Source organism: Cynocephalus volans, chromosome 16, assembly GCF_027409185.1.
Source record: "Cynocephalus volans isolate mCynVol1 chromosome 16, mCynVol1.pri, whole genome shotgun sequence".
In the NCBI taxonomy this organism is placed as follows: Eukaryota; Metazoa; Chordata; class Mammalia; order Dermoptera; family Cynocephalidae; genus Cynocephalus; species Cynocephalus volans.
Genome location: NC_084475.1, coordinates 24376076 through 24403205, shown reverse-complemented (window position 1 = coordinate 24403205; position 27130 = coordinate 24376076).

Below are 27130 nucleotides of genomic sequence, written 5' to 3'. Positions count from 1 at the left end.
AAAAATACAAACAAGAAAAAACATAATATTGTGTATAGGAAAAACTCTTTGAATTCAAAGATACAAAGAGGTTGAAAGTTAATGGATAGCAAAATGTATGCAATGTAAACAGAACCAAAAGACAGCTGCACTAGGTGGCCATACAAATATCAGACACATTAAATATTAAAACAAAAATATTACTGGGGATAAAGAGGGACATTTTATAATGACAATAGTGCCAGTCATGAGAACTTCATGACAATTATAGATACACATGCATGAAACACAGAAACCTAACATTAAATGAAAATAATTAGGGAAGAAATTAAGAGAGAAATAGACTATTCTATTTGGAGATGACCAGTGCAATTTTCACTAATGGATAAAACAACTAGGCAAAATGCTGACAACGGTATAGGAGTCCTGGACAACATTATAAAGCAACTTGACTTTCCAGATATGTATACATACAACATGCCACCCAACAATAGAATACACATTCTGTTCAAGTGCACATGGAAGGACCCGAAAAAACACCATTTGCTAGTCCATAAAATAGCCTCAATAAATGTGAGGATTGAAATCAAAGTATGTTTTCTGACCACAACAGATTTAAATTGAAAATGGTTAACTGAAAGATATTTTAGTAGTTCACAATTATGTGGAAATTAAACAACAAACTCCAAACACAGTAAGTCATAAAGTCACACACACAAAAATTAGAAACATTTTGAGACTGAAAACAAAAACACAATATACCAAAAGTCTAAAGGGGTTTAGAATAAAATTTATAGCTACAAATGTGTATATTTTGAAAAGACCTAAAGTCAAAAAGCTAACCTCCCAACTAAAATAAAAAAGAAAATGAAAAATTAACCCCCTAAATAGAAAATAATACAACGTGTAAAATGATAAAGAAATAATGGTGCTGTAGTTTCTACCTACTGGTACCAGAGATTAGGGGACAGAAGGGTTGCAAGTAGAAGTGACCTCTCTGCCCAATGGGGCCTTGCAAGACCTGCATTCAGTCAGACCTCAGATTCTATGCTCAACCCCATTTTGTCTTACTTGCTCTTACCCTCCTTGGCGCTGGGGTCCCCTCCACTCATTAGGGCTCTGAGGACAGAGAAGGGGCCACTGCAGACTCCAGGAGGCTCCTGCAATGAAAACAGGCTCTGGGGCCATTGCTAGGTCTGCAGACCTATGTGCAAGTAGAACCATGCACTAGGCAATACACAAGTGGAACTGGGGTTTGCTATGTTGCCCCTCTTAGTGGCAAGGTACAAACATAACACTCCATCACTGCAGACATAAACAAAAGATAGTCCTGAAGTACAGAGTACATGGTACACAGATTCGTATCTATTATGTGGTCCCATTTAAAAATATGAGGAATAGGAATAATGGACACATCTTCCTTCCAAACATTACATTTCATTGAATAAGATAAGTATTACTGTTTATAGCAGGTTAAATGATTGCAAATTTAATCTCTTAACAGTTCTGTGCCTGATATGTGCATTCTCATAGAAGTATTTCTATTCAACCCATTGACTGGCTCTGAGTTAGAGACAAACATTAAAAAAATTATATGTATATAAGAGAGAGTTTTGTAATAATGGCCAAACAAATTTACCTACAATAGGAAAGTAGGAAAAAACTATGCATCACAGCCTGAGGTAAGGCTTCTTCTGGTCATGATGGCAGAATGGATGATCTCCAGCATCACTCTCCCACAAAACAACAAATTTACAACCATTAAAAAGCAACAACAGCCAAGCTGGGGCTGCTAGAGCTCAGGGATAGAGGAGGAGAGACCCACAGAGTGCACGAAGGCAGGAGAAGCCGCGATGAGAGAAAGAAAGGATCGCTCCCATCATTTAAAGCCCCAGACACTTTAAGGTTGGAACTGGTGACAACATGGAGCAAGAGCTGGCAAAATCCACAGCTCTGCTCTTTCTATGATGTTGCTTGGAACTGGCAGGGGAGAAGAGGGCCTTGGTGACTCCAGGCGAGCAAGATCACTAACAGGGTTTCTGTGGACCCCAAACGGAGTAAGAAGCCACAGACAACAGAAAAGAGAAACCAGTCAGAGGCTGGTGAGTCATCACAAGGGAATGGTGCATGGCCCGTCCTGTGAGAAGTGTTTTGAATGTGGGCAATGGAGGAGATGGGCACAGTGAGGGAACATTTTGGAATAGCACAGGCAGCTGAGCTGCCCTCCAATCAGCACAGGATCACTCAGTGGAGACTGGTCAGGAATACAGAGCTGCAGGGGGTGCAGTTTGCTGAAAAGCCTCAGGCCCAGACCAGAGTTTCCACACAACACAGTTTCCAGACCTCACAAGACACAGAAGTACATACAATGTCAACCATTAAAACTGAGCTGCAAAAAACGCCTTCCCCAGGGAATCAGCAGCAAAGTAGCAATTTTGATCAGCCACAGGGCTCAAGTGCTGGCTCCACAGGAAGTTCTTCCATTGCAGAAGTAACCAAAGGACAAAACATTAGTTCCAGTGCAGAGCTTAAGTGGTGGGAACAGCAAATAATCCAAGACAGAATGGAAAGAAAAAAGAAAATACTCAGATTAGAGACAACATTTGATCTTAACACCACCAAGAACACCTATAAAGGCTGGAAGGACCAGAAGTCCCCTGGCCTCCCATAGTGGATTGAATTATGTCCCCCCAAACTCCCTGAAGTTTGAATTGTGTCTCCCAAGTTTTATGTATTAGAAACCTAGCCCCCACTGTGACTGTAAAGAGGGTGGGAAATCCTATTATGGCAAATGAAAGGTGGACACTTGAAGAGGTGATTGGATTGTAGGACCATGCAATAGTGAATGGATTAAAAATGGTGCTCAGGGGCATGGTTCTGAGGGCTTTAAAAGAAGAGAAGTCTCTTGCTCTCTCTCTGCTCCCTCTACTTTCACTATCTTGCAATGTGAGACCCCTGAGTCACTGTGGCCACCACCAGTTGGACTTTGGACTTCCCAGCCACAGAAACTGTAAACAATAAACTTCATTTTCTTTATAAATTACCCCATTTGAAGTATTTTGTTATAAGCATCATAAATGGACTAATACAGAAAATTGGTACCAGATAGTTGGGGTGTTGCTTACAACAAACACTTGAAAATGTGGAAGTGGCTTTGGAATTGGGTGTTAGGCAAAGGTTGGAGGAGCTTGAAGGACTCAGAAGAAGATGAAGAGATGATGGAAAGTTTGGAATGTCTTGGAGACTGGTTACGTGGTGGCGAGCAGAATGCTCATAGAAATACAGACTCTTAAGACCATTCTAAGGAGGTCTCAGGTAGAAATAAGGAGAAGTTTATTGGAATCTCGGGCAAAGATCAACTTTGCTATGAACTGGTAAGGAGTTTGGCTGCATTCAGTCCATGCCCTAAGAGTTTGTGGATGTTGGAACATAGGAATTGTGAACCAGAGTACTTCACAGAAGAAATTTCTAAGCAGGAAAGCATTAAGGAAGCTGCATGGCTACTTGCAACAGCCTAGGCTGTGTTCTGGTGGCAAAGGCATGACATAAAGCCAGAATTGAAAAGGGAAGCAGAGCATAAAGTTTTGTAAAATTTTCAGCCTTGCCATGTTGTAGAGAAGCAAAGAGCATTTTCAGAGGAAAATTCCAATGGTGCTAAAAAGGTTAGTACAAAGGAAAGGGGTTATCAAGGGAAGGAGAAGGCCCTGAAGGATTGCAGAAGCCTCTGGGTCAACTCTTCCATTTGTGGCCCAAAGTCCTAGGGAGAGAGAATTGTTTGGGGAACAGGTATGAGGAACCCTCCACGGGCTCACTGCCCAGGACCACCTTGGGAAGCTGCTTCCAACACCAGCACCCCAGCTGCTTAGGCTTCTCCAGCTGTGTGTAAATTGGCTTCAGGTGTGGCTGGACTTGCAGCTTTGGAAAAGCCAGAAGCCTTGGAGGAATCTGCATGGCATTAGATCTGCAGGCTCACAGACTGCCAAAGCTAGGAACCCTTTGGAGCCTCCACCCAGATTTCAAAGGATGTATGGAAAAGTCTGGGGGCCCAGGAAGAGATCTATCACAGGGGCAGTGTCACCACAGACAACCTTCGCTAGAGCAATGCTGAGTGGAAATGTGGGGTCTCTAAGAAGGCTCTCTAGGAAGAAGTGCATTCTGACATATATAAAACTCTTCATGTCTCCTGAATAGTTTCCATTATTTATAATCAGATGTAAACATCATATGAATTCAAATAAAATGATTTTCCTAACACAACTCTCTCCTTGGCTGATGTGTTGCTGTTGGTGATTACAATTTGCTGCTAGCTTCTATCATGACTTTCTTGGTTCCTCTGCACTACATCATCATCTATCTGGACATCAGAAATGAGAAAATCATAACTATCTATGAGCCACATATAAACACATCTTATTGACTGTACATGTAAATGTACACAACGGCCTTCCAATGCTAGTAACAAATGATTTTATTTAAAAAATCAATAATGGATATTGGTTTCATGACTTTCTAGAATTTCTTCTTACTGCCTTAACGTAATATTGTACGAATATTTTTTCTAATGTTATACCATGTTTTTCTTTCCTTCTGCATTCATTTTTAAATTTTAATTTAGGAGTAAATGTCTGTTAAGAATTTTTACCTTCTGCCTACTTGTAGTTTTCAACTAAGTGCTTAGCACCTTTTATTTCTTTACACCAATCTCTCTTTTATTTTTATAACAGTCAGTGTCTCCTGCTGCTGTTTTTCTCATTATTTCACTATGAAGATGGCTAGGTTTTCCTTCGTCAGCTAGTTTCAGGTACAGAAGTGAGCCAATATTTTATCACATATGCAGCAATATGGCTTAGGGTATGGATTTTGCATTTATGTTTATATGCTTTACACTCCTCCATTACAAAATAGCTATGGGAATGTGGAAGTTTTACAAATAATAAAAAATCCTTTTCTCTACTCTAGATAAAGATAGCTTCCTCCAAGTTTCTCATGTAACCTGAATTCCTCTGCTTCTCATAAACCATTACGCTACAGGAAACTTCAGTTCTCCACCTGAGACACCCACTTCTATTCTAAAATATTTGGTTCTGCAACAAAAGTTGTTCCCACCATCTTTGAAAAATGTTCTTTTATTCCTTCTCAAATCAACTTGTAATCTATTCCCAATTTGTGGCACACCCATCCCCACTTGATAATTCATTTCTTGTGAAAGCCTTTGTTTTGGGCAATGAAGTTTGGTGGTATTCTATTCATATAAAAAGAGTCTCCTGTATATTTCTCCTTTTATTTTTTCTGAATGATTTCCACAAAGAAAACAGGAAAATTCTCAATTTGAACTCCACTCCAAAACAACAATCTGAGCCCCTCAAAAGGAAACCCTTAGTTCACTTGACCTTGGCACCCAGAATTTCCTGGTTTTCCTTCAAAGTCAAGGACCACTCCTTTCCATTCTCCCATGCCAGATTCTCCTCAGCTCCATGATTTTGGGTGTGGTGGTACAAAGTTCACTACCTCTTTTCCTATTTTCTTATCGACTTGCTATGTGATACCCTGCACTATATTGGGACTCTGTGAAGAGTCCCACCAGAACAAAGGCCCTCACCAGATACAACCTCTGAACCTGGAATGCTGCGCCTCCAGAACAGACTTGTAATGAAAAGATTTTTTTCCTTATAAATTATCCAGTTGCAGGTATTCTGTTACAAGCAACAGAAAGCAAATAGATACAGTATGAAAAAAAGTACATGAGAATTGAGGACACAAGGGCAAAAGAGAATGTTAAGAAAGCAAATATGAAAAATAAATGTTAAAAAAGAAAAATGTAGGAATTAGATTTTGGATATAGATAAAACATTCAGAAAATAAAATATTGGGATGTACATGTGACACCCCACCTTGGAGATTACGCAATACAGGATTGCAGAAGAGCCATCCTCAGGTCTGGAACTTGGGGGGGGGGAAATTGGTAGAAACAGCTGAACACTTACAACATCTGAAGGGCTTTACTTTTCTTGGCTTCTACCCGGTATGTGGTGACAAACCTTGCAGGATTTGGTTGGGCATTCTTCTATTGTCCATGGCTCTGCTCCTTATTCTAACTTGACAATCACCTCAAGTTTGTTAATACAGTATTCTCTTAATGGGAAAAAATGTAGGATTTGGAAAAATGCTATGTGTGATCCTTGGAAGAATGACTAGAGCTCAGCTTCAGAAGTTCTGCAATGAAGAAGACAAATTGAACCTCATGAAAGAGAGATGGCATGTTTTCATAAAATGTAATTTTACCAAAATAGCATGCAACCTTATAAATGGTTCCTATATTTATGAACAAAAAAGAAGCTGTTTTTTGAGAAAGTTACTGGGAGTTTTACTCACTCAATGACACCAGGTTACCAAAGGTCTCCAACATCACATCCCCTACATAGCCCTCTGAGCATCATTCAGGTCCTGCCACTACTCCCAGGTGAAGTCCACAGCCACATCCTCAAATGACACCAACTCCTGTAATCACACATTGTTCTCAACTGAAGTCAACATCTCTGGGTCACGAAACAGAAATCTGGGAATTCACACCTCTGTGTGTTCATGTGTCATATGTGTCTTATATAAGATGGCACTTTTTTGTACTCCATATACTAGGGGGAAGAAAAAATCAAAGGCAAACATCCTGCCAGCATAATAAATTAGTAATTACTAAAAATAATAGTACACATCTTAGTTTAGCCTTCAGAAATATCTCTGTTGCTGGTGATAAAATTATGAATAAAAGTGTGCCTCTCAAAGGGGAGTCTAAACAGATATGAAGACATTGCTTACAAATACATACCTGAAATAGTGTGTTAGATGAACACATTTAAACATAAGTTCAATATAGAACTGGGGTAAGAAAGAAATAGAAAATATAGTGTTGTTTTATATTCAGTTCACAATTCATTGAAATGCCAAAGATGTTAAATTCTTTCCTAAGAAGCACATGGTCTCATAAATATGAAGCAAAAAAAAAAGACCAATCACAAGAACACAAGGAACGCACCCCACATTAATGGAACCACACATAGCACCATGTCTGAGTGAATGATCTTGGGCAGCAGAAGAGATAAACATAATATTGAAGCAACTGATCATAGAATGATTCTGCACTTAAATATGTGACCCACTTCAAACAGTAAAACATTTTATGTAGTTATTGTTGTTTAATTACTTATGAATTAAAAGTACATTAAAAAGCCATTCCAAAATTTCTTTCCTACATACCAAAGAGATTTAACACTATAAGTGTTAATAGAAAAAGGCAAAGAAAAAGTAGATGTAGAATGTAATAGGACTTTGCTGTGCAGACATTAAAAAGAAGAGTTTGACTCTCAGGCTATCTGCATAAGCACAGCTACTTAGGTCCTGGCACTGTAAAGTTAAGCCTGAAAAATCGGCAAAAAATACAATGGGAAAAAGTGAAACAGACTTGAATACATAATATTTGAAATATCTCTGGAAATGTGCAAGTTGCAATTGGATACATCATTCCAGCATTGAGGACAGAAAGTTAAGGTGACAATAAAGATTTCAAAAGTATCAAAATTTCCATACTATCTGAAGCCCTCAGAGTGAATGAACCTAAGACGTTGAAAAAGAAAAGAACAAGTACAGAATCTGCAGAAACACTTCATCTTTTTAATTTTTATGGAATCAAAATTCATTATACACATTTTTGGGATTCAACATTGAGATATGTTGATCAAATCAATATTAGTAGCACATATATTGTTACAAATCATAATTATTCTTTATGCCCCATGACCAGTCCCTCCTCATCCCTTTTCCCCTTCCCCCTTCTCCCTCTAATTGCCCTAGATTTCTTCTTTCCTTCTGAAATTATGGTTACTTTGTTGATTTGCTGCCCAAATGATCTGTCCAATGCTGAGCCATGATCAGGTCCCCAAATACAATCACAGAGCCACTACCGTTACTCTGAAATGGGCACTGTGGGGAGAGACCCTCTCCTCCTTTCTTTATCTCTTCTGGTGACTCTTCTTGTTTCAAGGCACTCAGTGGCTGGCAGACCATCTGTGAAACACTTCACCTTTAAACATAAGATAGGGGAGAGGAAGAGGCATTACATCATAATACAGGAGGTAATTCTCCCAGAGGACAATTCTCAATGTGTATGTACCTTACAAAAAACCATTAAACTGTGTGACACCAAACCTAATGGAACTTCAAAAAGAAATAGAAGAATCCACCATCAAAACTCGAGATTTCAACACATTGTATCAAAAATGAACCAATACAGCAGACAGAAAACCACAAAAGACATAGTCAAACTCAATAACATGATCTGGATGTAATGAATATCGACAGAGTACTTCTTCCAGCCACAACAGAGTAGACATTCTTCTCAAACTCAGATAAAAATATCATTAAGACCATATTCAGAGATATAGAATACACTTTAGCAAAATCAAAATAACAGAAATCATACAATATGTGCTCTCAGACCACAAAAGAATTAACCCAGTAATCAGTAACAGAATAACTACAAAATTGCCAAACAGAGTGGGAGTAAACAACACGCTGTAATACATAAGTTAAAATAAAAAACCTCAAGAAAAATTAAAAATATTTTTAAGCAAATGAAAGTGAAAATGGGGCTGACTGGTTAGCTCACTGGGTTAGAGCACAGACTTGTAGTGAGAAGATCAAGGATTTCTTTCTTTAAAAAAATAAGATGCCTGGTAAAGTGATCTTAACCCTTAAATTGGTGTTGTCAGCACCACGCTCTCCGAAGTGAGCTAACCAGCCATCCCTGTATGTGGATCTGAACCTTTGGCGTTGACGTTATCAGCACACTCTACCAAGTGAGCCACAGGCCAGCCTCTAAGGATTTCAATTCCTGTACTGGCCAGCCACTAGAAAAAAAAAATTGAAAAATGGCATTTACACAAATTTGTAGGACACAGAAATAGCAGTGCTCTCAAAAAACTTTATGGCACTTTATGCTTATATTTTGAAAAAAAATCTGATATCAATAATCTATGTTTCGACCTTTGGAAACTAAGTGGGGAGAAAAGGTAATTAAATCGAAAGGAAGCAGTAGAAATGAAATAAAAACTAGAACAGAAATAAAATTAAAATATAAAATCTGGAGAAAAAAAATCAAAAAAGCTGATTCTTTAAAAATATCAATAAAATAAAATACATATAGAAAGGCTAACTAAAAAAGATAATGAACACAAGACAGAAGTTACTAATTTCAGAAATGAAAGAGATCACTGCAGATTTTGTGGACATTAAACAAATAATAAATACTATGAAAAACTCTGTGCACACATTTGAAAACCTACATGAAATGGACCAATTCCTTAAAAGACACAGTTTACCAAAACTCACACACACAAAACTACACAATGTGAAAATGCCTGTATCTATTATGAAAATTGAGTAAATAAATAATGGCATTCAAAATAGAAATCACCAGGCCTGGAAGGGTTCATAGGGGAATTCGAGCCAACATTTAAGGAAAAAAATATACCAACTTCCTACAATCTATTGCAGAGAATAGAAGATGAAGTACATCTCAACTCATATCAGGACAGCATTATCTCAGTACCAAAAACAGACAAAGATATTACAAGAATAGAAAACTACAAATTGTTATCTCTTATGAACATATATGAAAATAAGTTCAGTAAAATATTAGCAAACCTAATCCAACAATGCACCATGACCAAGTGGTATTTATCCCAAGTAGGCAAGGGTGGTTCAACACATGAACATCAATTAATGTAATCAATAAAAAGAAAATGCTAAAAAGAAAAAACAAAAATCACCTGATCACATCAACAGATGCAGTAAAAGCATTTGAAAAAATACATCACCCATTCACCATAAAAATTCTCGGTAAACTACAAATGGAGGGAAACACCACAACTTGATAAAGATTATCTACAGGAAACGGCAGCTAACATCATCCTTAATGGTGAGAAACTCAAAGCTTTCACAGATAATCAGGCACAAAGCAAGAATGTACCCTCTCATCACTCCTTCAACATTGCACTAAAAGTACTGGGTATTGCAATAACACAAAGAAATAAAATATTTACAGAATGAGAAAGAAACAAATAAAATTGTTTTTCATCACAGATGATACGATTATCTCTGTAAAATATCCTAGCAAGTAAATAGAAACCTTCCTGGGATTAATAACTGATTACAGCAAGACTGAATGACACAAGGTTAATATACAAAAGTTAATCACATTTCTACACCCCAGCAATGACCAAGTAAAATTTAAAACAAAAACAGAATACTATTTACATTTAGCAACTGAAAAAAAATTGAAAATCATCTATCTCGTAAGAAATTAATATCAAGTATACATTTAAAAACATCTACAACTAAACAACAAAAACGAATAATCTGATTAAAAAGTAAGCAAAGGGCTTCAACAGACATTCTTACAAAGATGATATACCAATGTCTAACAAGCTCATGGAAATATGCTTAACATCATTAATCATTAGAGAAATGCAAAATTACAATAAAATATCATTTCACACCCAATAGAAAATAATTATTGGCAAAATTGGAAACAGTACACTTTATGTGAGTATGTAAAGTGGTGCAGCCCCTATTTTAAGAAAATGTACAGTGTCTTCTCAAAAAATTAAAAATAGAAGTACCATAGTATTCATAAATCTGTTTTGTGTATATGTCCAAAATAATTAATAGAAGAATATCAAAAAGATATTCTCACACCTGTATTCACAGCATTACTCACAGAGTTCAGAGGTGAAAGCAATCCAAATGTTCATCCATGAATGAATGGATAAATAAAATGTGGTATATACATAGAAAGAAATAATGTCAAACCTTAAGAAGAAAGGAAATCTAGACATATGCTATAACATGGAACCATGAGGATATTACGCAAAGTGAAACAAGACACTCACAAAATGACAATTATTGTATGGTCCCACTAATAAGAGTCAAATTTTTATAAACAGAAAGTAGAATGATGGTTGCCAGAGACTAGAATAAGGGAGACATTGGGAGTTATTTAAAGTATATAGAGTTTCAGTTTTCCAAGATAAAAAACTTGTGGATATCTCCTGCACAACAGTGTCAATATACTTAACACTACATACAGATTAAGAAATGACTCAAATGGCAAATTTTATGCTATATGCTTTTTAAACAAGATTAAAAATAAATTATTGAAAAAGCCAATACATGAGCCAAACTAGAATATTTTTTGAAAGTTAAATACTTGATAAAATGTGAAAAAGAAAAAGCAGAGGATTAAAAGGCAGATGAGGCAAGTACAAATAGAAAATAGCAAAATATCACACTAAAATTAAACCTTATCAATAATTAGTTCAAGTGGAATTGCATTAACTGTTTTACTTACGGCAAAGGCTATCAGATTTGATAGGAAAGTAAGACCCAACAATATGTTGTCCAGAGACATACACTTTAAATACAAAGATACAGACTAAAAGTAAAATAATGAAAGACATATATGCCATAGCAATGTAAATTAGGAAAAGCTGAAGTGGAAATATTAATTCCAGGCAAAAGAAACTTCAAGACAAATAATACTATTAGAAATAAATGGAACACTGAAGGATGTGGGCCACACTAATGCCTCCCATAACATGGAAAATGGAAAGGGTGTTTAACAATCCTGGGGTCTGCCAAAGGAGACTTCTGGGCAGAACAGGAAAAGTGCTACCTGGCCTCCTCTTTCTGTCACTGAAAAAATAAAAGGGTACTCAATTTTCAAATGGAATTTAGAGGAAATATGAAGAAGTCAGGACTTGCTGAGTTAGAAATTAAACTATTTTTCAACCCATTTTTCCCAGAACATTATTTCCAAACTGTTAAGCTGCTTGGTTGCAAGGTTCACATCCATTGTTTTCCAAAAAAGGTAAAACACCAAAAATATTTCTAGCTTTCTAAGTACCTTAGGGTCTGACACATAGATAGTGCATAGTAAATAAAACTTCTAAGGAAAAAGCCGCCTTGGAGAGAAGGTCAGAGAACAAAGAGACTGACTCAGAATGTGTGGGGGTAGCATTGGTCTAATGGATTTTAGCACAATGGAAACCCATGCTTTTTATGGTCGTGAAAACCCCAGATAATTTCCTGTATCAAAAGGCAAGAGTCAGAAAAAAGTAAAAAAGAAGATCATTGGATTCAAAACATATAATAACCAAAAATAGGTAAAGGCAGTCAGTCAAATGCAATCCCAGGCATTTAAGGAAAAGAGATATTGACAGGGAATGGTGAGAGCCAAGAGAACACAGTGAAGGGGCCCAAAGCATCCTCTCTGGGGGCAAGGACTGGACCCAAATCAAATAAGTGAAGCAGGTGTCTGATGGGAATAACTAACTGTTCTCACCAACCCTGTCTGAAGAAAAGTGCACAGATGGTCATGCCCATCTGTTCACTGTAACCTGGATGTGTGTTAAGAAGAGGACAAAACACTAGAACTTATTTATTTTGTCATGTTGCCAACTGCACAAAAGTAGAATATTTCTAGGGTTCTTGAGAGAAACAAAGTATATTTTCAATGTAGTCAAAATTTATGGTCAGAGAGCAAACTGTGGTCTATTAAAGATTGTTACAAATTCTTACTATTCGTCTTATTGAGAGGTGGAACCCAATTGCCTTCCCCTTGAATCAAGGCTGGTCTTAGTGATGTGCCTGAATAAGAGAATATGGTGGAAGAGATTCTTTGGTATCTGGGTGGAGATAAAAAGAATCCTTGCAGATTCTGCATTGGCCTCTTTGACACTTGCTCTGGCAGAAGCCAGACAAACCTGACTACCCAGAGAATGCCACTGTGAGGAAGCCCCACATGGCCACAAAGAGAGGGCTGGATATCTCGTCAGTGTTCCCAGTCACTAGGGTTTTTCCAGCTCAGAGCAGAGACATTATGTAGAAGAGAACCCACACCACCCTGTCCAGTTTACTGACCCAAACATTGTGACACATGATAAGAAGACATTCTTGTCTTAAGCCATAAGGTTTTGTGATACTTAGTTGCACAGCAGTTCACTGGAACACCAAAAATATGAGTGACTTCAAACATGAAGTGTTTAGGTTCACAGTGAATATCATATTCAAAATAAAGTAAGCATTTCACATCTTATGTTAGATCTCAAACTACAATTGTGAATGTAAATGTTCAGTTAAGTTGTTTGTCAATTTTTTTTCTTTACTAGCTGTTAGCTACAGTTCTACTTTATAAACATACATAATGCACACACCCATTTCTCTCATTTATTTTTAAGTAATTACCTGAAATAGAAGCATAAAATATAATCTGTAAGAAAGTTTAAAAACATGATGTATCTTATTAAACTTCAAACAGGTAACTGTACATTAATAAAAAACCACAAATAGAATCACTAATGTAAATTTATAGAAGCAAAGGTAGACATTATGAAAATTTGTACTTTCTGTTTTTATTATTTCCATGTTTTTTTATTGACCATTGTTCAAACATGTCCCAGTAACTCCTGAAGGCTTTCTCCCCATGGACTCCTAAGGATGTCACCACAGTTGCTGCCTAGAAGCACAGGTCACCAGGGATTGAACCACATAACCCAGCAAACATTATCAGGTTTTTACAAGAAGGATATTTCCAACAGAACAAAGTTACTGTCTTTGTGAGTAACAACATCTCCCCCTATATTGGCAGTCTATACAGAATTCAGAATAAAATGAAAAGACCAAAAAAACAAAAGTAGCAGCAATTAACTCAAGATAAAATTAGACCCAAGAAACAGGGAGGAGTCCATGAGAAATTTCACTTTGGTGGCTTGTGTCACTCACTGGATGGTAGTGATAACACAAAGAAGAGAAGAGGGGGTAGTGGTTCTAATCTTAGATTTCTTGATCTTGAGGTGACTTTTTTTCCCCTGGCAGGTGGCTGGTGCAGAGATCTGAACCCTTGACTTTGGTGTTAAAACACCATGATCTAAACAACTGAGTTAGCAAGCCAGGCACTTGAGGTGCATTTTGAATAGCTACAAATGAGCATTCAACGGAGTTCAACCTATGATGAAAGACTAGGGAAGAAGAACAACCTGGAGTGAAAGAAAAATGCAAACTACAGAGGACTGAATCAGTGAAAAAGAATTTCACATGAGAAGAACAGGGCCCAGGATGAAGCACTTTGATAAGCTACGTTATAAAGAAGAAAGTAGAAGAATTCAGGAGAAAAGAGAAATAACCATCAGTGAAGTCATGAGAGAAACTAATAAACCAACACAGAGGAATCTCCAGGAGAATATAATGAGCAGTATTTCAAAATGTAGCAGAAGACCAAAGTTAGAAAAAGACTAGAGAATAGTCATTGGATTTGACTACAATTTAGATTATAATTCTATGTTTTCTCCATGAATCTAGTACAGCCTTCTAAAGCCCTCTGGAACTAGATTTATTTTAGAAACTTTATTAAAAAGTTTACTAAGCAACCTGTGCCTTACAACTAAATAACTATTAACAGTGCAGAAAGTGAGAAATGTTTATTTCCAGTTCAGCAGTGAAAATCTTTCTAATAGTGAGGGTGTTGCAGAATGTGGTGCCGCCAAGTCTTCACATCCCATGAGAATTTGGCAGATTCTCTTCTCAGGTTCCATCCTAATCATGTAAACAAGGTGTCTGTCTTTTATCCAGGACATCATATGGACCAGAAACAAATTTTTACTCGACTTAGATTCCTCAAAGGTCTTAACAACTGCTCTATCTACATGCCGACTTTATCTTATGTACGTACATTTCTTTCATGTTGAGTTTTACTCACTTACACTTTTCAATTTGAATTTATGCATCCACAAAGCTCATGTAATACAATAAAAAAGAGAGTGAGTAATAAATAACCAAAAAACTCAGCAGAGATTTATTCACCTTTTGTAGCTCTTGTAAACCCATAAAGCACTCTGGCAGGTTAGCTGGGAGAGCAGGGAATGGAGTGGAAAAGGAGAGAACTGTTGTGCCTTGGCTCTAGATTCTCCTTCCCAAAACTCTCTACTTATTAGCTGAAAAAGATAAACAAACAAAAAGCCTTCCTGTGAGAGAACAGTCCTTTGTGCTTCAATAAGGGGCAACAAGGACCCTACTAAAGATGTAGCTACAAGTCCATTAGCAGGTACTCATTACACACACAATTGTTTTCAGCTTAATGAAAGCATACATAACTACTGACTTAGCATGACTCAATATTACCTAAACATATAACTTAATAACTTAAACTAAAGAAAAATACATTGCGGCATCACTAAAATAAGTGTTATAGAAATAGTTTGGCTATATTTTCTGTACCCCCTATTAATATATTGAGCTCACAAATGACTCCAAAACAGTGTTCCCATTACAACACATCTTCCTTTTATGTACCTAAATATCTGGATAGTATACTTCTTGCGACCCAGCACCTTTTCCCATGATTATATAGGTACAAAACGATGCATAATGTTCATTTCTTATGATACACAGAACTCCCTGTACCCAAGCCCTCATATAGCATGCTCTGACAGTAAACTAGTCTTTGTCATGTGTCCCGCTTTGGACAGTCGCACATTAGAAAATGTCATGTACGCAACCAATGTTGGAGCAGCCAGATACATAAAACAAACACTATTAGACATAAAGAAGGAAATAGACACTAATACCATAATAGCAAGGGACCTGAACACCCCACTGTCAATATTGTACAGATCATCTAGGCAAAGAATCAGCAGAGAAACAGAAGATATAAACAATACTCTAGACCAATTGGACTTGGCGGATATCTACAGAACATTCCATCCAGGAAACTCAGAATATTCATTCTTCTCATCAACACATGGATCATTTTCCAGGATAGATCACATATTAGGTCACAAATCAGGTCTCAAAAAATTTTAAAAAAATGGAATTATCCCATGTATCTTCTCAGAGCAAATGGATTAAAACTAGAAATCAACAACAAATGAAACTCTGGAAACTATACAACCACATGGAAATTAAACAGCATTCTACTTAATGAGATATGGGTCCAAGAAGAAATCAAACAGGAAATCAAAAAATTTATTGAAACTAATGAAAATAATGATACATCATAACAAAACTGTGGGATACTGCAAAGGCAGTATTAAGGGGGAAATTTATGGCATTAAATGCTCACCTCAGAAGAATGGTAGGATGGCAAGTGAACAACCTAACACTTCTCCTTAAAGAACGAGAAAAACAAGGACAATCCAAACCTAAAGTTAGCAGACGGAAAGAAATCATTAAGATCAGAGCAGAACTTAATGAAATTAAAACCCCAAAACAATACAAAAGATCAATGAATCAAAAAGTTGGTTTTTTGAAAAGATAAATAAAATTGACAAACCATTAGCATTGCTAACAAAAAAAAAAAAAAAAGAAGAGAGAAGATTCAAATAACAAAAATTAGAAATGAAAAAGGTGATATTACAACTGATTCATGTGAAATACAAGGAATCATTGGAGACGACTATAAACAACTATACGCCAACAAATTTGAAAATCTGGAGGAAATGGATAAATTTCTGGACACACACAAGCTCCAAAAACTGAGCCATGAAGATGTAAAAAATCTGAACAGACCAATAACAATAAAGGAGATTGAAGCTGTTGTCAGAAAGCTCCCAACAAAGAAAAGCCCAGGACCAGATGGATTCACAGCAGAATTTTACTAAACATTCAAAGAGGAATTGACACCGATTCTTTACAAACTATTCCAAATGACTGAATGAGATGCAAATCTCCAAAATTCATTCCATGAAGCAAATATCATGCTGATACGAAAACCAGGTAAAGATATAACCAAAAAAGAAAACTGAAGGCCGATATCCTTGATGAATATAGATGCAAAAATCCTCAATAAAATACTAGCAAACAAATTACAGCAACACGTACGTAAAATTATTCACCACGATCAAGTGGGATTCATCCCAGGGATGCAAGGTTGGTTCAACATACACAAATCAATAAATGTGATACACCATATTAATAAACTCAAACACAAGGACCATATGATCATCTCTATAGATGCTGAAAAAGCATTTGATAAAATTCAGCACTCATTCATGACAAAGACCCTCTATAAGTTAGGTATAGAGGGAAAGTATCTCAACATAATTAAAGCCATTTATGACAAGCCCACTGTCAATATCATCCTGAATGGGGAAAAGCTGAAAGCTTTTCCTTTAAGAACAGGAACTAGACAAGGATGCCCACTCTCACCACTCCTATTCAACATAGTGTTGGAAGTACTAGCCAGAGCAATCAGAGAAGAGAAGGAAATAAAGGGCATCCAGATTGGAAAAGATGAATTCAAACTGTCCCTGTTTGCAGATGACATGATCCTATATATCGAACAGCCTAAAACCTCTACAAAAAAACTGTTGGAATTGATAAATGATTTCAGCACAGTAGCAAGATACAAAATCAACACACAAAAATCAGTAGCATTTCTTTTCTTCAACAGTGAACATGCAGAAAGAGAAATCAAGAAAGCCTGCCCATTTACAATAGCCACCAAAAAAATAAAATACTTAGGAAGTGAGTTAACCAAGGAGGTGAAAAATCTCTGTAATGAGAAGTACAAACCACTGCTGAGAGAAATAAGAGAGGATACAAGAAGATGGAAAGATATTCCATGCTCTTGGATTGGAAGAATCAACATAGTGAAAATGTCCATACTACCCAAAGTGATATACAAATTCAATGCAATCCCCATCAAAATTCCAATGACATTTTTCTCAGAAATGGAAAGAAATATCCAGACAGTTATATGGAATAATAAAAGACCACATGTGCCAAAGCAATGCTGAGCAAAAAAAATAAAGCTGAAGGCATAACACTACCCGTCTTTAAGCTATACTACAAAGCTATAATAACCAAAACAGTAAGGTACTGGCATAAAAACAGACACACTGATCAATGGAATAGAATAGAGAATCCAGAAATCAACCCACACACTTACTGCCATCTGATCTTTGACAAAGGCACCAAGCCTATTCACTGGGGAAGGGACTGCCTCTTCAACAAATGATGCTGGGATAACTGGATATCCATATGCAGGAGAATGAAACTAGACCCATACCTCTCACCTTATACTAAAATCAACTCAAAATGGATTAAGGATTTTAATATACACACTGAAACAATAAAACTTCTTAAAGTAACATAGGAGAAACACTTCAGGAAATAGGACTGGACACAGACTTCATGAATACGACCCCAAAAGCACAGGCAAACAAAGGAAAAATAAACAAATGGTACTATATCAAACTAAAAAGCTTCTGCACAGCAAAAGAAACAATTAACAGAATTAAAAGACAACCAACAGAGTGGGAGAAAATATTTGCCAAATATACATCTGACAAAGGATTAATATCCAGAATATATAAGGAACTCAAAGAACTTTACAAGAAGAAAACAAGCAACCCAATTAAAAATTGGGCAAAAGAGCTAGGTAGGCATTTCTCTAAGGAAGATATACAAATGGCCAACAGACATTTGAAAAAATGCTCAACATCACTCAGCATTCGGGAAATGCAAATTAAAACCACACTGAGATACCATCTAACCTCAGTAAGCATGGCTAGAATCCAAAAGACTTTGAACGATAAATGCTGGCGAGGTTGCGGAGATAAAGGAACTCTCATACATTGTTGGTGGGATTGCAAAATGGTGCAGTCTCTGTGGAAAATGGTATGGAGGTTCCTCAAACAATTGCAGATAGATCTACCATATGACCCAGCTATACCACTGCTGGGAATATACCCAGAAGAATGGAAATCATCAAGTCGAAGGTATACCTGTTCCCCAATGTTCATTGCAGCACTCTTTACAATAGCTAAGTGTTGGAACCAGTCCAAATGTCCATCATCGGATGAGTGGATACGGAAAATGTGGTACATCTACACAATGGAAAACTACTCAGCAATAAAAACAAATGAAATACTGCCATTTGCAACAACATGGATGGACCTTGAGAAAATTATATTAAATGAAACGAGTCAGGCACAGAAAGAGTAATACCACATGTTCTCCCTTATTGGTGGGAGCTAAAAATTAATATATAAATTCACACACACACACACACTCCAAAAAAAAAAAAAAAAAAACCAGGAGGGAGGAAGAAGATATAACAACCACAATTACTTGAAGTTGATATGACAAGGAATCAGAAAGGACATTGTTGGGGTGGAGGGAGGAGAGGGATGAGGGAGGGAGCTTTTGGTAAGGGGCAACAATAATGAACCACAATGTATATCGACAAAATAAAATTTTAAAAAAAACTTAAAAAAATAAAATAAAATAAAATAATAATAAATAGATTAAAAAAAAATCTTTGTGAAAGACCTGTCAGACCCAATTTAAAAACCACATAGATTAAGGCAGATAATTTAATTTAAATATTCAAAATTATGAGCATGAATATTCAGATCTTTATAGGCTAGTCCACATTAGTCTCTGAATGACAAACTTCTGAATGGTTCAAAAAAGCCAATTGGAATAACCCTTTGGAAAACTTCAATAAGGTAGATGGAACAGGTCATATTGGTGCTGGCCAACTAGGCAAGGCCCTTCATAAAGCCATTCCACAAATGCTTCCAAAAAATTCAGATTGGAGTACAAGTTCAGCACTGTAGACAGGACCCTAATGAACAGTTCTAGATTATTTTGAAGGATTTGAAAAGACTTAGTTTTGTTTTTTAAACTGAAACATAATTGATTATATATATTTGTGAAGTACAGAGTTGACTATCAATACCTGTGTACAATATGTGATGATTAAATCAGAATAATTAGCATATTCATTGTTGCAAAACATAATCATTCTTTGTGTCCTTTAAACAATTTCTTGCTTCCACTCCCTATTCTACTTCTAGAAAATGCCATTCTGTTCTCTCCTTCTGAAAGTTCAATGTATTATTGTGATTGTTGTTTGTTTGTTTGTTTGTTTCTTTCTTTCTTTCAACTTCCTCTTATGAGTAAGGACATATGGTATTTCTCTGTCTGTGCTTACCTTATTTCACTTACATAATTGTCTCCAAGCTCACCCATGTTGTTGCAAATACCAGAATTTCATTCTTTTTTTCATTGTATTTATTGTGTTTATACACTACGTTTTCCTCATCCAGTTGTCCATTGATGCACATTTATATTGGTTCCACCTCTTGGGTATTGTAAATAGAGCTGCAATAAACATGGCCTGCACTGGCAGGCTCCTTTTGACATGATGATATCCATTCCTTTGTTTATATACCCAGTACTGGGATTGCTGGATCTTATGGCAATTTTATCTGAAGTTGTTTGAGAAAATTCCATACTGTTTTCCATAACAGCCATAATAATTTACATTTCCATCAACAGTACAAAAGCATTCCCCTTTCTCTGCCTCCTTGGCAAAATTTGTTATTCTTTCTTTCTGACAATCTCCAGTCTAAATGGGGTGAGATGATAAGCCAATGAGGTTTTGATTTGCATATCTCTGATGCTTAGTGCTATTGAGCATTTCTTCATGTGTCTGTTGGTTATTTGTATATCTTCCTTTGAGAAATGGCTATTCAGCTGCTTTGCCCACTTTTTAATTGTCTTTTTTTTTCAGTTTAGTTGCTTGAGTTTCCTTTATATTCTGGATATTAGCCCTTTGTTAGATTTATTTGTTTGCAAATATTTTCTTCCATTCTGTAGATTGTCTTTTCACTTTTGATTGTTTTCTTTGTTGTGCAAAATCTATTTGGTTTTCTACAATCCCATTTGTTTATTTGTTTTCTTTTGTTGCCTGTCTTATTCATAAAGTCTTTGCCCAGTCCTACTTTCTGAAGTTTTCCCCCTACGTTTTCTTCTAGGAATTTTATAATTTCAAGTCTTATATTTAAGTCTTTAATCCATTTTGAATTGATTGTAGTATATGGTGAGAGATACATGTCTAATTCCATTTTCCTAGATAGATATCCAGTTTTCCAAGGATGATTTATTGAAGAGGTTGTCCATTCCCCAATGTACATTGTGTTGCTTTGGCAAAGATCAATTGGCTGTAAGTACATGGATTGACATCTGGGTTCTGTATTGTGTTCTATCAGTCCATGTTTCTGTTTTTATGCCAGTACCATGCTGTTTTGGATACTGTAGCTTTGTGGTATAATTTGAAGTCAGGTAGCACAATGCCTCTGGCTTTATGTTTTATTATTTTATTTACTTATTTATTTATGCTCAATATTGCTCTGGCTATTCAGGGCCTATTGTTGTTCCATTTGAAAAGACTTTTAAAAAATTCCCTAGTATGTTTGAGACCATCATAAATTTAAGATGATTCCCCCTTAAATTCGTCCTTTCTCATTGCTAAAAACCTAATGACTTCAGCCAAAAGTCACCTGGTAAACTGCGCAACCACATGAAAACACAATCTCATCAATTTTGCTGATAAATGTTAAAAACTGTATGAAAGACAGAAAAATTTATAAATTGTTTTTATAAATAAATGAATACCCCACACTAACCAAAGGAAAAAAAAAATCTGTTTCTATCCTAAGAAACCTGAACTTTTTTTTGTAGAAAATTAAAATGACAGCAAGAAAACAAGCCCTTATAGATCAAATATAGCTGTTTCAGTAAACCACAGGTTTTTGTTTGTTTGTTTCCTAATTAATATCTTAGGAGAAATGAAGATTAATGTTCATACCCCAGCTTTGATTGATACAGGAGGCACCAACTCTGTTCTCAACCTCACAAATTTACATAACCCCCTTCCTAAGGAAGAAAAAATAATCCAAATTGTAGGGGCCTCTAATAAGTCCATGACTGTCTATAAATCTTTTCCCTTGCAACTTCAGTTTGATCCTGTATGTCACCTACACATTTTTCTGTTTGTCTCTTCTGCTCCTATTTATTTACTTCAAAGAGAATTTTAAAGCTTACATAACACACATATTTCCTTTACTCCAGAAGAGAAAACATGTTTGGAAATGAGACCAAAATGAAATAACTGAAAATAAATTTGTAACCATTGAAGTAGAAATACAAATTACAATAACTCCATCCAATTTTTTTTTATTATGAAGAGTCTGTCCTATTGTCCACTCTGCCTATCTTTTGTCTCAGTTCTAAAGTGATATTGGGAAAATTACCTTTGCTACCCCTACTAAAATCTAATTTTGGAATTGATCTATCCAAACCTCTTTCTAATATTAAACAGCATCCTTTGAGACAGGAAGCCATTGAAGGCATTAAACCTATTATACAAGATTACATTTAAAAGTGTTCCATTATTCCATGCACTAGCTGATGTAACACCCCAATCCTCTCAGTTGAAAAGCCTAATGGAAAGGGTTTTGGTAATTTGTACAAGACCTAAGAACTGTAAATAATATTATGATACCAAGACACCCAGTGGTGTCAAATCTCATACTTTATCATCAGCCATTCCTACTGTACGTGAAGTCTTTACTGTCATTGATCTACACTTTGTGTTCTTTAGCATTTCAGCAGATCATAACAGCCAATTTTGTTCCCTTTTACCTAGAATGACTGTCAGTATAACTGGACTGATATGCCTCAAGGCTACCCTGAAAGACCAACTTATTTTTCTCAGATATGAAAATCTGATTGAGATTTCCCAGGAAGATCCACACTTATTTAGTATTTGAATGATCTTCTCCTTAGGTCTCCAAACCTTTTGTCCTCTAAGAGTGACAGCATTAGTCTTCTAAGAGAGTTAACTATGAAAGGCTATAAAGTGTGTAAGGAAAAGTTCGATTTTGTCAGCAGCTTGTAATATACCTGGGTCATTTGATTTCTAAAGTGGAACTGCTAATAAACACAGATAGTATTAAGTGTATCATTGCCTTCCCAAGACCCTCTACTAAAAAACTACTTCAAAGATTTTTTAGGGCTGTCTGGATATTTCCCAAATTGGATACCTAATTTTTCACTAATGGTCCAGCCTTTATGTCTTCTTTACAAAATAGACTAACCAGAATTTACTTGGACAAAAGGATTATCAGCTTACAAAAAAAAAAAAAAAAAAAAAAGGAAAATCTCATCTCAATACCATCTTTAGGACATCCTAAAGATATATATTTTTTATTTTATTTTATTTTATTGTACACGAAGATAGGGAAAATGTCTTCGGATTCCCTACTCAAAAACATAGAAACCAAAATAGACCCGATGGATATTATAGTCAACAGACACAGTGGCTAAAGGTTTACCTCCTTGCATGAAAGCAATCTCAGCTAATGCACTACTCTTTAAGGCAGTTGAAGAAATTGTTATGGGTACTCTGCTTACTATTTGTTATTTGTGTTTTATTTATTTATTTAGTTAGTTATTATTTACATTCTAAGCCATTGCTGAGTAGTTGGGATGGGGAGGGGGTGGGGTATATGATGGGAAGAGGGGGAAGGTGGAGGGACATGGTTGATGCCCATGGCATCCTCCTCATTCCAGCAGTGGACCTCAGGGGGCTTCCAGCAGTGTCTCGGTTATCACTCGGCTGTATGCAGATGTCAGGGGTTGCTGAGGTTCTTGATCCTCCACTGTCCCAGCTCAGGAGCCTGGGACACTTCCAGTAGTGGTTTGGTGGTTGTCAGTGGGCTGGGTGTGGATGTCAGAGGGTGTGGCTGAGCCCCTCCACCCCCCAATATCACTCTGTTTACTTTTCATGTGCCACATTCCATAGAAGCTCTCTTTAATTCTCATCACACTAACACTATTTTGTAAGTTGCCTCAGCTTTTATGAAGTTATTTTATTATTTCTCCCTAATGCAACAACTCGACCTTGCCACCCTTCTGCCTCTTCCTTTTCCTGAGATGACTAATGACCATATCACCCTAACTGACCACCTTCTTTCTTCCAGACCAGACCAATGGAAAGCACCAATGGATAACAGTGATTTAATGTGGTTTACTGATGGCTCATATTTAAGGAATGAATCTAGAAGATATTGTGCTGGCTATTTAATCATCTATTTAACTGAGAAAATAGAAAATAATCCTTTGCTTGGGATAGCTTCTACCCAGTGAACAGAATTGATTGCCCTGTTCAGAGCTTGTCAATTGGCTGAAAACCAGAATGCCAACATCTATACTGACAGCAGACACACTTTGTGGGTAACCCATGATTTTGGCATGCTATCAAAACAGGGAGGGTGTCTAACATCCTCTGGACAATCCAGCAGAAATAAACAACAATTTTCTGACCTTCTGGAGGCCATTCAAAGCCCTAAGTCACTGGCTGTTGTAAAATTTCCCATATAGTCTAAATAAGTTACCCCACAAAGCAGAGGTAATCATTTCACAGATGCTGTGGCCAAGAAGGCTGCCCTAAAAAATACACCCAACATGCAAACATAATATTTTACAATTTACAAATTAATTTCTCTTTTGAAGAAAGCCCAAATGGGTGCACCTTAAACTAAGCAGACCTTTTGGGAAACAAAAGGAAGAATTTATTCTCCTAAAGCCCAATTATGGTATGGACTTAATGAACAGTGAATCTTACCTATAGGACTTCAGTATACATTTTTACAATATGTCCATTAATGAACACTATGGGGCCCAGAAAAGTTGGTAGCCTGGGGAAAACAGTATTTCTGGAAACCTTCCTGTACAATAACTTAGCAGGTCTAGTCTCCTCATGCCACCTGTCCTAAACACAACTCAGGGAAACTGATACATGGTCTGCCTGGACATTTTCCTTTACCCCTACAGCCTTTTAGGTATAGCAAATACACTTTATCCAACTGTCACTATCTCAAAGCTAAAAATGTATTCTTGTTTTGATATGCACATTTTCTCACTGGGTGGATGCCTTTCAATGCACAAAGGCCACAACCTTGACAGTAGGAAAAATACTTTTGGAGAAAATTATTCCCACTTGGGGAATTCCACGTGAGCTTCACGGTGATCATAGAACTCACTTCATGGAAGAAATTATACAATTTATTTTTTATGTTTGACCTGTCTATCAGCATTTCCATTGTGCAATCTCTAGAATATCAGATTGCTAGAATGCACCAATGGCAAAATCAAACTCAAATGGTAATTTTAACCAAAGTATTTAGTCTTCTTGGGAAACATCAATCGTCTCCTCTTAAAATAGTCACTGGGATATTCATGCATTAAGAAGTAGAAAGGGACACTGGTCTCAAAAGAGGATATTACACATTTTTGTTAAGGCCTAATAAAATTTATTTAAAAAGTAAAACACTAACTAACAGTCCTTTCACAGTGTGTTCACAGGAGAACAGGATCAAATACATCATGATTTACAACACGGAGACTTTGTTTACTGGAAAAAACATCAAATAAGTGATTCCCTACAGGCACAATGGAAGGGATTTTATCAGGTATTATTAATCAATCCTTGCACAGCTAACCTCAAAGGCACTGACTCACAGATTCATATTTCTCTTTTAAAACAAGGCAAATTCACCTGAGTGGACTTATTCCATCGCTTGAGATCTTCAGATAAAGATAACTTCATCTTCCAACCAGGAAGACAAGTAAACAAAATCTGGGTAGATTGCTCTACCTCAAGATTCCAGACCATGTCTGTAAAATTTTAAGATGTTAGTTTCAATAAATCTTTACATTTCTTTTATACTTGCTATGCTTCTTGCAGTTTTAAGAATTTATGTATGCTAGATATGTGATGCCACCTGAATGTGAGCCTTTATATTTTTCAGACTTTTGTTACTAATTTGGGGAATATTTGTACTTATAGGTCTTTACCAGACTATAAGACTCATCGCCTAGCTAAAACTACAAAATGATGCTCATTTGCTTTTCTATCCTCACTTCCTGCCTCCCCAATCTTTGGATTAGGGTTAGGGTTAGGGCTAGAGTTAGGGTTAGGGCTAGGGTTAGGGCTAGGGTTAGGGTTAGGGTTAGGGCTATGGTTAGGGTTAGGGTTGGGGTTAGGGTTAGGGTTAGGGTTAGGGTTGAGGTTAGGTTTAGGGTTGGGGGTTAGGGTTGGGTTGTGGTTAGGGGTTTTGGTTAGGCATTAGGTGTTAAGGGTTACGGTTCCAATTCACTATTGGAGAATAGAAATGCTACTGACTTTTGTGTGTTAATTTGTATCCTGCTACTTTGCTGAAATCATTTATCAATTCCAAGAGTTTTTTTCAGAGAAGCTGCAGACTGTTCAATATATAGGATCATGTCATCTGCAAAGAGGGATTGTATGACTTCATCTTTTCCAATCTGGAAGAACTTTATTTTTTTCTCTTCTCTGATTGCTCTGGCTAGTACTTCCAACACTACATTGAATAGGAGGGGTGAGAGTGAGCATCCTTGTCTAGTTCCTGTTCTTAAAGGAAAAGCTTTCAACTTTTGCTCATTCAAGATGATATTAGCAGTGGGTTTATCATATATGGCTTTAATTATGTTGAGATACTTTCTATCTATACCTAACTTATAGAGAGTCTTTGTCATGAATAAGTGTTGAAACCGGGAGGGAGAAGAAGACATAACAATTACAATTCCTTGAAGTTGACACAAGCATATAGAAAGGACATTGTTGGGTGGGAGGGGAAAGAGGGAGGAGGGAGGGAGGTTTCGGTAATGGGCCACAATAATCAACCACATTGTATATCGACAAAATAAAATTAAGAAAAAAAATGAATAAGTGTTGAATTTTATCAAATGCTTTTTCAGCATCTATAGAGATGATCGTATGGTCCTTGTGTTTGATTTTATTGATATGGTGTATCACATTTATTGATTTGCATATGTTGAACCAACCTTGCATCCCTGGAATGAATCCCATTTTATCATGGTGTATAATTTTGCATGTGTGTTGCTGTATTCTGTTAGCATCTATATTCATCTATATTCATCAAGGATATTGGCCTGTAGTTTTCTTTTTTAGTTGTATTTGTACCTAGATTTGGTATCAGGGTGATGTTTGCTTCATATAATGAGTTTGGGAGAATTGCGTCTATTTCAATCTTTTGGAATAGTTTGTAGAGAATTGTTGTCACTTCCTCTTTGAATGTTTGGTAAAATTCTGCTGTGAATCCGTCTGGTCCTGTGCTTTCCTTTGTTGGGAGCCTTCTGATAACAGCTTCAATCTATTTTATCTTTATTGGTCTGTTCAGATTTTTCTACATCATCTTGGCTCAGT